At 41.3% G+C, this 12,795-nt stretch overlaps 1 protein-coding gene across 1 annotated transcript in view; it reads left to right on the top strand.

Moving 5' to 3' along the window:
* Positions 1 to 3,466: 3,466 nt before the first annotated feature.
* MARCHF8 (membrane associated ring-CH-type finger 8) overlaps positions 3,467 to 12,795 on the top strand; it is a 121,993-nt gene continuing 112,664 nt past the window's right edge. The window contains 1 exon segment of the mRNA XM_088842105.1: positions 3,467 to 3,604. The gene's annotated coding sequence lies outside the window, so the exon portion shown is untranslated.

Raw genomic sequence — 12,795 nt, forward strand, 5'->3', positions numbered from 1 at the left:
AAATGCTCTGTTCTCAAGCTCTCAACAGACTGAAGTACTGCCAAATCCAAAGGTCAGTTTTTCACTGTACTCAGCCTCTCAAGACCAATGACACACCTGAAGCACTTTCTTCCTTCAGGCTTTAGGATTCCTCTCTTTTGTTTCTCTCTTACCTCTGGCTGCTCCTGAGTTTCCTTTGCTGATCTTCTAATTTCTAAAGTGCCACGTGACTAGCCTTTGGATTTCTCTTTTGCCAGAAATTATGTAATTAATGTCCTTGGTCAGCAACTTTCAGTGATTTTCAAACTATAGGACACAACCAGCACTCAGTTAAAAAATCAATTGAGTTGGGAGCAGAAGTTTAAGAAAAACAAAAAACCCCAACAAAATAAAGATAAAAGGAGGGTAAATTTGCTTCTTGAAACTTTTAAGTTATACACATGTATTTGGTTATTATGGAAAATGTATTTTGTATTCTGGATTGAGGTCAGAAGTTATCAAAGTTAGTGCTCTGTGTGATCTCATTCAATCCTGTGGCTTTCTTTAATACACTGACCAATCAATTTTTATCTCTGTGTGTCTCCCCAGAATTCCACTATCTTATAATCCATTGCTAACTGTACTTCTCCATTTCAATGTCTATTAGGCATGTAGAGTTTAACTGTTCAGAAGCACATTACTGATTTCCCCCCAAAACTGCAGATATCCCTTCTTCTCTGTCTAAATGACAGTTCTCTTCCTTTGGTTGTACAGGTCTGAAACCTTCCAGTCACCCTTCACTCTGTTCTTTCACATCCACCTCTAATCAATCTGAAAATCCCACTGAAAATTGTCACTAGTGAACTACAGGAAGTTGAGAATCAAGAAAGAATAGGCAAATAGCATGATGAAACCATGGACTTTTTAATTATTAATAAAAAGACACTTAGAATCAGGAAACACAAATACAAGGTCTGGTGCTACCACTTCATAGCTTTGCAGCACCTTAGCAGATTACTGTTCACTCTCTGAAAGTCCCCCATTATTTCTTTATAGTCATCATTCTGCTGCGTACACTTGTATAGCCACTCTATTAGATGAAATGCCACTATAGAGTTATATACAATTGCAGTATATCATATCTTGTTTGCAGTGAAACATTAAAAAACTAGAAATGGTTACATGTGTTTAACCATTTGGTGGATGGTCAGGTTTGACTGGCTCTTGGGGTAACACTGGTCATCTGGCTCAGGACTGACCCTTTGCCCATAACTCTAGGAAAGAGTAGGCGATGCCTCTCTGTGGGTTTAGGCAATGGAAAGGTAGTATATTAGGAGTCCCCATCACCACAGACAGACTTGGAATTGTACTCCTTTTGGAGTGAGCACCTGGTAACCCATACTTTCCTTACCAGCAAACTCCCATTCTAGCTGCAAAGACTTCTTTCCAGTTGTGCTTATAATTTCCTTGCTGGTAATCTTGTCCTCAACCGCAGTCCCTGCGTGCTGAGTCGCTTCAGTCTTGTCTGCCTCTTTGTTATCCCATGGACTATAGCATGCCAGGCTCCTTGGTTCACGGGATTATCCTGGCAATAAGACTAGAGTGGGTTGCCATTTCCTCCTCCAGGGTTATCTTACCAATCCAGAGATCAAATCCACATCTCTGCATTGACAGGAGGATGCTTTACCACTGAGCCACCTGGGAAGCCCCCCAACTCCAGTCCATGTGGCAAGAATCCAGACCTAGGACCTGGATATATTCAAGCTGTCAGCTCCCATTCCCTTGGGACTCTGATCTATCCTACTAGCCTCTTGCCAAAGGCCTATAAAATGATTAACATTTAATGGGCACTGTATGTGCTGGGCACTTTAAAGTTGTGTGCCAGCATTATTTTATTTCTTTATTTAATAGGTATTTTCTTACATAGACGGAGAAAGGGGCTCAAATGTTAAATTGCCTACACAATAATGGGTGAGCCAGGACTTTTCTTAGCATTCATTGCCTCTGTGAGTACTGCCTAACAGATCCTTCTGGATCTACAAAGGTTCTTTGCCACTTCCTACAGAAGAATGGCAGGATTCCATGGCCACAGATCAGACAACTTTCTTTGCTTCCCAGATATGGTCTAGGCATAAGCAATACCAATGGAAGATACTGTTCCTGCCTTCATGGAACATCTGCTGCCTAAATCAGCCACGTTGTGGCACCTTGCCTTGTAACCTATTTTCCATAGCACAGGATGAACATGCGGATGAGTCATCACTATATTTTGTACTCTCTGTAGTGTTGCATTCTAGGTGTGTTACAGAAATGAAGATGGTGTTTGACCTTGTCCTATTGTCCCTGGTGGCTCAGACAGTAAAGAATCTGCCTGCAATGCGGGAGACCTGGGTTTCATCCCTGGACTAGGAAGATCCCCTGGAGGAGGGCATGTTAACCCACTCAAGTATTCTTGCCTGGAGAATCCCCATGGACAGAGGAGCCTGGTGGACTACAGTTCATGGGGTCACAGGCTGAGGACACGACTGAGCGAGTAAGCACGCTGGGGGTAAATACTGACCTAGAGGATATTTTGAGTCCACTGTTTTGACCCCGTCAATTTGCTCATAGATAGCTAAGTATGCAAAGTGATCAGAAATAAATGGAGGAACATGATTATTAGATAGTTCACACCTTGACAACAGAATGACTCTGGAATATTTAAGGGTATTTGCTCACATTTTACGCATGAATTCAGTAAGAATATAAACTATGTCTTTTACCCAGTTTATAGTGAATATTATGGGAGAACCTGTCAGTGTCTGAATCTATGCTTCTGCAAAGTTTGATCTAGGAAAAACCACACTTGGTAGAAGTAGTCACTACAGTCAGAGTGACTTCGCTATAATGAAGAAAGTCTGATGTGGACAGAAGCTCAACGCCAAATCAAATATTTACTCAGATATGTTTGTACATACATATACAAAGACTAATCATGCAAAAAGTGATAATATAAATTATAATTTCAAATAAAAATCAGAAGTCCCATAAGCCACCTTCACACACATCCTTTCTATGGCGGGGGAGATGGTCGGCTGCGGACCTTCATTCCACAGTAAGGACCAAAACCAAACAATTGTTCGTTAATGAAACTCAAATCATCATTACTTATTCCTCTGCTCTCCGTCTGCTCGCTAGCTTTGGGTAGGTAAGGCAGTATTTTCGATTTTTCTCTCCAAGTTCCGCATCTTAAAGCCGGACGGAATTCCCTCCCCCTTCCAAGACACGAATAATACGTGCAGTCAGCCCTAGAGGTCACTAAAGGACGAAGCCGGATGGTGGGAGACTTTCCTTTTCCTCGCCGGGTCGGTCAGGAAGCGTCGTTTGTCGACTCCGTACAAACTCAGGTGAGGGGGGAGCGCTGAGTAACCGTGCGGTGGCCGCAGTCGCCCGCCCCTAGTGCGCCGTCGTCGCTGGGCAACGCCTCCGCCCCGCCCCGGGCGAGCACGTGACGTACGCGTCACGTGACGGGCCAGTCTGCGTCCTCCCGCGGAGGGGTGTAAACAGGCGCTGCGGTGGCCGAGCTGCAGCGTCTGCTGCGTCCGCGTCGCCGGCATGCTCCTGGCCGGCGGGGGCGGCCCTGCCGCGAGCTCAGCGCCCACTTGAGGTAACTCCTGCGGCCTTCAGGCCAGCGTACCCCGCGCCGCGCGCAGCAGTAGATGCCAGGCGCCGTCGAGGCAGGCCGAATCCCTGGCCCTGGCAGGGGGTGTGGCTGCCGACCGTGCGGTCCGCGACAGGTGGGCGGGTCGGGGGCGGCCGTCGAGCTTGGCGCTCCGTACCACCCAGGGCCGGGGCCCGGCTCGGAGCTGGTCGAAAGTCGGCAGCGACCCCGGGAGGTGGGCTCTTCCGCCCAGGCTCTCTAGCGCCCTTGGATACGGCCAAGCTGGGGGCCTCAGGAGTCATTGGGAGCTGAGGGCCCAGGGCTGCCAACGTGGATCCCAATTGAAGTCCTGCCCCCGACGGGCTGTGAGACCTTGGGCAAGTCAACCCTCCCCTCGGCCTGAGTTCATACATCTGTAAAATGCAAGTCTGGACTAGATGATTTGTGAGGACCTTCCGTTTCTGACATGTGTGATCTTGAGAGAGACATACATACATTGGCAGCTGCCAGAGAGAAAGGATAGGTAGATAGTTTGTCCTTTAATTTCTGCATTTGTTTGACTTTCAGTTTTTCATCCGACATGATTTGGATTGTTCACTATGCTGAAGTTTTTAATAGAAAACTTAGAGAAAGTCATAGTTGTGTATGTTACTCCCCCCCCGCACCCCCCTCCCCCGGCTTTTAGGAATGCAGCGGAACCTTCTTTCTTGAAATCTTGTTTGGGACCCTGATATGTCGAAAGCAAAATCTTTATTTGCCTACTGTCTTCCTCCCCCTTCCCCGGTTCCCACTACTCCTGAAGCCCCTAGAGATCCCAGGTTGAGAAGTGCTGTTATAGAGCGACTGTTTTATGTATTTGTTAATTTGATGGGATCCGGAAGATGACTGCAATGAGTATATGAAGTTTTCTATTTTTTTTCCTTTGATTTTGTCCAACTCTGTGTCAGGTAGTATGTTCCGCATATATAGTGAAAGAAGGCCCGCAAATTTCCTAGAAAGACCTTTCCCTTTCCATTTTTTGTTGCATCCCCGTCCCGGGAAAGGAAGCGTGTTGTGATAGTGAGACCTCATGCCTTTTTGCTGGTTTAGATGGTTGGGCACAGAATGGGAATGGAGGACTTTGCGACTCTTTTATTTGAGACCAACTGAATGCACTAGGATATTTTCTCTGAAAAATAGGAAAGTTGGGAGAGTATAGGAACTAAAATCGTTAGAATCATGGACTAATGTGAACACCACATTCCAAATTTGGGACCCTGGGGCAAGAGAATTTTGGATTGTGAGAGAATTGTGTTTGGGAGAAAAGAAGATCCTGTTTCATGTAGTGAGTGAACATAAACAGAATCTGAGGTGGTGGTGTGTAGGCAGAAAGATTGCCAGGAGGATTTTTTTTTAAGCTAAGAGAAATAGTTTCCTATTATTTTGTTGTTGTTGTGTTGTTTGTCCATTCTTTTTTTGTTTGTTTATTTTGACTGTGCCAAGTCTTCGTTACTGCAGTGGACTTGCTGTTGTTGCAGTGAGGGGGCTCTATAGTTGCAGTGTGGGAGCCTCTCATTGCAGGGCCTTCTCTTGTGGAGCCCAGGTTCTAGGACGCGTGGGCTCAGTGGTTGCAGCCCCGGAGCTCTAGAGCAGAGGCTCAATAGTTGTGGCACCCTGGCTAGTTGCTCTGTGTGGTATGTGGGGTCTTCCTGGACGAGGGATCAAACCCATGTCTCCTGCATTGGCAGGCAGATTCTTTACCACTGAGCCACCAGGGAAGCCCTCTTAATTTGTTTTTGAAGACTAAAGTTGGTAAGTGTATTAAAATTCACAGTTTGTTATTAAAAGTGGAAAACCATAGTTGAGAGCTTGTCTCCTTGGTATTTCAGTGAGGTGTATGAAAATTGGAAGTCTAGAAGGAAATGGCAGCCCACTCCAGTGTTCTGGCCTGGAGAATCCCAGGGAAAGGGGAGCCTGGTGGGAGGTCATCTGTGGGGTCGCACAGAGTCAGACATGACTGAAGCGACTTAGCAGCAGCAGCAGTGGACCGTAAGTGGAACCCAGGGTGACCCTCGTAGATTTGTGTTTTCTCTTTTCAAAGCAGATTCACTTCCTTGATCTTTGGCTTAAGTTTAGGCAAGTCACTTCCCTTCTTGGGGTCATAGTTTCTGCTACTAAGTGAAGAAATTGGACTGATTTTGGCTTCCCTTAGTGTTGCCAGATAAAATACAGGACACCCAGTTAAATTTGAATTTCAGTAAACAGTGTGTAAGTTTTTAGTATAAGTATTGCATAGGGCTTGCTTTACTTAAATTTCATTTTTATTTGCTAAATCTGGCAAAACTTGGGTCTACTGTATTTTTATTTGCTAAATCTGGCAACCTTAGCTCCAGCATTTTTGTCTTCTTTAAATTAGTTCCAGGAAGATTTTATAGATGCATAGACAGGGGTGATGGAGAAGGCAATGGCAAGCCACTCCAGTACTCCTGCCTAGAAAATCCCATGGATGGAGAAGCCTGGTGGGCTGCAGTCCGTGGGGTCGCTAAGGGTTGGACACGACTGAGCGACTTCACTTTCACTTTTCACTTTCACACATGGGAGAAGGAAATGGCAACCCACTCCAGTGTTCTTGCCTGGAGAATCCCAGGGACGGGGGAGCCTGGTGGACTTCTGTCTATGGGGTCACACAGAGTCGGACACGACTGAAGTGACTTAGCAGCAGCAGCAGCAGCAGACAGGGGTGAATTGATTCAAGCAGTCAAGACCCCTTGTTTGTTATCAGTAGCAGTGTCTAGTTCTTGAAGAAATGCTCTGTTTCTAATTGGTTTCCACCCCCACCCCCCATGTAGCAATTCCCTTTCTGCTATAATCACATACTATTTAGGTTTATGTTCTTGGTTGTAAACAATTTAAATAACTGAAAGAAAAAAAGTTGCCAGAATTTCTAAAAGCAACAAAATTGGGTCATGAAATGATATATACTGTTTTTTTTCTAGAAAAAGTGCTTTACAGTCCCACTTAGTCTCCAGTTATCTGACTGACTTGAAGACATTTTTCCAAAGCAGTGGACTGCTCCAACAGTAAATAATCTTCAGGAAGTCCTCAGGCCTTTTGCTTTGGTGCCTGTGAGTATGGAAGTGACCAGTATAGGCACTGTAGACATTTAGTTTTAACTGTTTATCAGTTTTATGTTTGTTTTATTTTGAAGATTTTTAATGTTGAAATTTTTTTTCAAGGAGTATAATTTTTAACTTCATTTTGAGGATTAAAAAAAAAAAACCAACCCCGACTAGGCCTGATCTAGTTTCTCTGCTCAACTCACTCTGAAATTCCTGACGTTTCTAATTCATGTTTTCATTTAACAACCAATAACAACCAAAGCATGAGTGCTGCCTTTGAGCCAGGCTGATGTGATCAGTTCTTCAGGTGCTTAATCTGATAGAGGAGTTTAATCATGTGCAATCCAGGGATAGTGTGATGAGGACCTTGAAGTGATACAAATGTTGTGGAAATTGAGAGGAGGATCAGTACGCAGCAGGTTAGATTGAGTGGCAGAACTTCCCGGAGGAAGTGGTATTTAATCCGAGTCATGGAGGTTAAGGTGGGGTCAGGAAGACAGGCTTTCAGAAGGGTGGGAAGATGCTGGAAAGGGCAGGGGAGTCCATCTTCTCAGTTCTCCAAAGCATACACTTGGTTGGATTGAAAATAGTTGATAATTTTGTTTACATGTAGTTTTTGATTCACTGTGATACTTGTCATGTGCGTTAAGTTTATTAGCATGGCACTGCTTCAGTGTGTATCTCTGCATTGCAAAGACCTTCAGATGTCAGTGTAGCTATTTGGGAAAATGTTTATGAAATATGTCACTCATGAAACCATATGAATGAGGAACTCACAGTGAGTTTTGAAATTTTATTTTAAATGAAGACTTGTTTCAAAAAATTTTAAGGATTTTCTCTATATTTTTCTTTTTAAAAAATGCAAAAGATTTATATTTATTAACATTAAAAGATACCTGAGATATTGTTGTATGAAAAATGTAGACCATAGAAGTTTTCGTGTATGTTTTCTTTTTGAAAGTTTTATGGTTTTAGGTCATATATTCATATAAATTTGTGATCTTTTTGGGGGAGCTGATGGAGGTGTGTGGTGTGAGGTATGGGTTTGGGTTCGTTATTTTCCTTGATGGATATACAGTTGTTTTTGTATTATTTGTTGAAAAGATTATCCTTTCCCTGTTGAATTTCTCCATCCTTTGCCCACTGAATTTCATTTCTGTTGGAAATTTGCTGGCGATACGTGTGTGTGGTTCATTTCTGGACTTCTTCTCCTCTTGATTTGTTATGTCCTTATGTCAGTACCATACTGTCTGCCTTACTGTGGCTTTATGTATGGTTTGAAATTGGTCAGTATAAATCCTCCAACTTTGTTCATTATTTTCAAAACTGTTTCAGGTATTTTAGGTTTTATGTATTTTCATAAATATTTTTAAATCGGCTTGTTAGTTTCAAAAACTTCGTGGAATTTCAATTGCAGTTGCCTTGAGTTTCTGGATCAGTTTGTAGAAAATTGCTATCTTAATAGTGAATTTCCCAATCTGTCATTTATTTAATTCTTTAATATTTTTCAACATGTTGTTTTTAGTTTTTTGGTGTATGCAGGTCCTATACATATTTTGTAAAATTTATATCTTTAATATTTTATGGTTTTTGATGTCATTATAAATGGATTTAAAAACTAATTGTCCACTTTTTCATTGCTAGTATGTAAAAATGCATTGGTTTTCTATATTCCGTGTATCTCACAGCGTTTCTAAATTCACTTATTATTTCTGGTAGTCTTTAGGTCCGTTTTTCAGGATTTTCTATGTATATAATCATTGAATAAAGACAGTTTTACTAATTCATTTCTACTCATTACTTCTTGCCTTCCCTCCTGCCTTTCTCTTTTTTTCTTTTTTGCCTGAGTGGCTAAACCTGGCTAGAACCTCAAGTCCAATATGATGATAGAAGTGGTAAGCAGACATTACAAAATAAAGCACTAACTGTAAATTTTTTAATGTTAAATTAGGCTTAATAAAAATTAAAAGCTTCTGTACTTTAAAATTTAAACTTTCTGTACTGTTTTAGGGCTTCCCAGGTGGCACAGTGATAAAGCATCTGCCTGCCAGTGCAGGAGATGCAGGAGACAAGGATTCAATCCCTGGGTCAGGAAGATCGCCTGGAGGAGGAAATGGCAACTCCAGTATTCTTGCCTGTAGAATCCCATGGACAGAGGAGCCTTGCAGGCTACAGTCCATGGGGTCGTAAAGAGTCAGACACTGTTGAGCGACTGAGCATGTACACACGTACTGTTTTAAGAAAAGGGAAACATATGCTCCAGTTGGGAACAAATATTTGTGATTCATATATCTGACCAAGAACCTTCATCCAGTGTATGGAAAGGACCTCCATAATCAATAATGGGCTTCCCTGGTGGTTTAGTGGTAAAGAATCCACCTGCCAATGCAGGAGACATGGGTTTGATCCCTCGTTTGGAAAGATTTCCCTGGAGAAGGAAGTGGCAACTCACTCCAGTATTGTTGCCTGGAAAATCCTATAGACAGAGGATTCTGGCAGATTATAGTCCATGGGGTTGCACAAGAGCCAGACATGACTTAGTGGCTAATCAACAACAATAATCAATAATAAGAAGGCAGACAATGCCCAAATCACAATGTTGGTAAAAGATTTGGACAGACACTTCACGAAAGAAGACATTTAAATTTTTTGATAGGAACTTAAAAAATTCTCAACGTATCTAGTCATTTATGGAAATGCAAATAAAAATGAACAGCTGTTTGCCTACAGGAGTGGTTAAAATTTGTAAGACTGACAATAGCAAGTGTTGGTCAGGATGCTGAGCAATTGAACCTTGCATAAATTGCTAGTAGGAGTGTATAATGATACAGAAACTTTTAATAACAGTGTGGCAGTTTTCTGTTAAAGTTACATATACTCTGTGGTCCAGCAATTCTATCCCTGATTATACAATAAAAAATATCACAAGTGACTTACACCTCTGTGTTTAGAGATCAAAACTGGAGATAGGCCAAATGTCTATTAATAAGTATACAAATAAAGTACTACTCAGCAGTGTAAAGGGAACTATTGATAGTATAAATTTTATGCTCAACAAAAGCCCCACACAAAAGCATTCATACTGTATAATTCCATTCATGTTGATCCTAAGCCAGCAAAACTAATCTATAATAAAGCAGATTAATGATTGCTTGCAATCAGAGGTGAGGGAATTGACTGCAGAGTAGCAGGAAGGAACTTTTTGTGGTAATGAAAATGTTTTGTCTGAATTTTGATTGGGTAGTTGTTACACTGCGTACACTTCTGTCAAAGCTTTTCCAGCACTTAATATGGGTTCATTTCATGTAAAGTGTAATTTAATACACTTGATTTTTAAAAAGCAGGGGTCTAAACAGCATTTATAGAATAAGCAAATATATGTGTGTGTATGTAATGATTTTATTTAAAATACTTAAATGTGTAAACACATGACATGAAATGTCCCGAAGCATGTTCATATTGTTACCAATTGTGTCTTGATGGTGGAATTTTAGGTGATTTAAAAAATGATTAGACTTTTATATATTATTTGAATTATTTTTCAATGAACTTATCTTGACAAAAGAAAAGGAAGGATTTTTTTTGTCTTGTAGATATTTTATTCCTGGATGATTTTGTTCTCTAAATACTGAATAAATGTTGTAATAATTCTAAACTATGTTTTAGAATTTAACACTATTACTCTGTAGTCAGTACCAGTTAAGACCAAAACCTTATGTTACCTTCAGTATCTCTTGGTCTCCTCTTTACCCCATCCTCTTACCTCCCCACAGACATGACTGCTACTCTTAAGATTTGTGTTTATTCTTTTTTAAAAATAGTTTTACCACATGTGCATCTCTAAGCTTTGTGGTTTCTATCCATGCACTGTTGAACTTACTAACTAGAATTATACTGAGTGTACACTTTTGTCACTTGCTTTCTTCTCCTACATAATATGACTTGACATTCATCTGTATTTTCATGTGTGGTTGTAGGTCATTGATGTTTCATTGTTGTATTGCATTATTTTATATGACTATTCCACCATTTTACCTTTATACTTTCGATGAATGAATAGGTTGCTGATTTTTTTCTTTTTTGTCATGAGCAGTGGTGATGTGAACATTTTGTGTGTGTCTTCTGGTGCACATGGACAAGACTTTCTCTGAATATATAATTACTTCTAACCACAGCTGCTGGGTTGTAGGGTAATGCATTTCTTCAGCTTTTCTAGAAGTATTTGTTTCTTATTGAACTCTAATGAATTACCACAAACTTTAGAGGCTTAAACCAAGACATGTTTTAATCTCATAGTTCTGTAGGTCAGAAGTGAGTTGGCTTGCCTGGGTTATCTGCTTTTTGTCTTAGAAGGCTGAAATCAAGCTGGGTGGGTGAGTACATGCTGAGTTGTTTCAGTTGTGTCCGACACTATGTGACCCGATGGATCATAGCCCTCCAGGCTCCTCTGTTCATGGGATTTTCCAGGCAAGAATACTGGAGTGGGTTGCCATGCCCTTCTCCAGGGGATCTTCCCAACCCAGGGATGGAACCCTCTTCTTTTATGTCTCCTGCATCGGCACGTGGATTTTTTCCCACTAGCGCCACCTCGGAAGCCCCCAGCTTGGGTACATTTATTCGTAATTAATTCAGCTCTTCCCCTATTATTAGTGGATATTTAGTATGCTCTGATCTTTCTTTTTTTTTTTTTAACAGTATTGCACTGACCATTCTTGTATAAATGTCTTTGAATATCTCTGGGAGTGTTCTTGTAGTACAGAATGCTAAAAGTGGAATTGTCTGGTTAAGGGGATTTAAATTGAGTAGTGGTAGTTGTCTCAGTTTTTATTTCATCTGCATTTCCCATGATAATGTTTATGTTTTCCCCATTTTTTTGCCCGTACTATTGCCAATCTCTTTATTTTCCTGTATTTTAAAATTAATGTTTAAATTTTTATCACAGTAATATTTGGATATTGTTTAAAAATAGTAAGCATAAATGCTTGTAATGAAAAACAGAGGCACCTTTTGTTTTCTTGTTTGTTATGGTGGTTACCTCCGTATTCCATAACTTAATGCTTATCTCACTGTTAATGATTTATCAACTTTAAATATTATGCATTGCTATCCTGTTTCGAGAATGTGGGCGTCTTGAAATCTCCTCACTTACCTTTTCTCCATTTCAATTATGATTATAGTCCTATTTTTATTGAAATCAGTAATTAGTATTTGCTGCTGCTGCTAGGTTGCTTCAGTCATGTCTGACTCTGTGCGACCCCATAGACGGCAACCCACCAGACTCCCCCGTCCCTGGGATTCTCCAGGCAAGAACACTGGAGTGGGTTGCCATTTCCTTCTCCAAGGCATGGAAGTGAAAGTGAAGTCGCGCAGTCGTGTCCGACTCTTAGCGACCCCATGGACTGCAGCCTACCAGGCTCCTCCGTCCATGGGATTTTCCAAGCAAGAGTACTGGAGTGGGTTGCCATTGTCTTCTCCAATTAGTGTTTAGTCACTGACAACTCTTTTTTTAACTATAGAGCCAAATTATAGTCTGTGACTACATTTCCTTTCTTCAGTTCAGTCGCTCAGTCATGTCCGACTCTTTGAGACCCCATGGACTGCAGCACGCCTGGCTTCTCTGTCCATCACCAACTCCCAGAGCTTGCTCAAACTCATGTCTGTCGAGTTGGTGATGCCATCCAAACATCTCATCCTCTGTCGTCCCCTTCTCCTCCTGCCTTCAATCTTTCCCAGCATCAGGGTCTTTTCCAGTGAGTCAGTTCTTCACATTAGGTGGCCAAAGTATTTGAGCTTCAGCTTCAGCATCAGTCCTTTCAGTGAATATTCAGGACTGATTTCCTTTAGGTCTACTTGCTGTCCAAGGAACTCTCAGGAGTCTTCTCCAACACCACAGTTGAAAAGCATCAGTTCTTCAGCACTCAGCTTTCTTTATGGTTCAACTCTCGCATCCATACAGAGTACTGGAAAAACCATAGCTTTGACTAGACAGACCTTTATTGGCAAAGTAAAGTTATTACCTCACTTTTTTACATACATCAGATTTTTCATATACCTTCTCATAGACAAATTATTGCTTTTTTGCATTTCTTTTCCATGGGG

The sequence above is a fragment of the Moschus berezovskii genome, chromosome 12, assembly GCF_049115385.1.
Source record: "Moschus berezovskii isolate FMDL1 chromosome 12, NW_MosBer_1.0, whole genome shotgun sequence".
Taxonomy (NCBI): Eukaryota; Metazoa; Chordata; class Mammalia; order Artiodactyla; family Moschidae; genus Moschus; species Moschus berezovskii.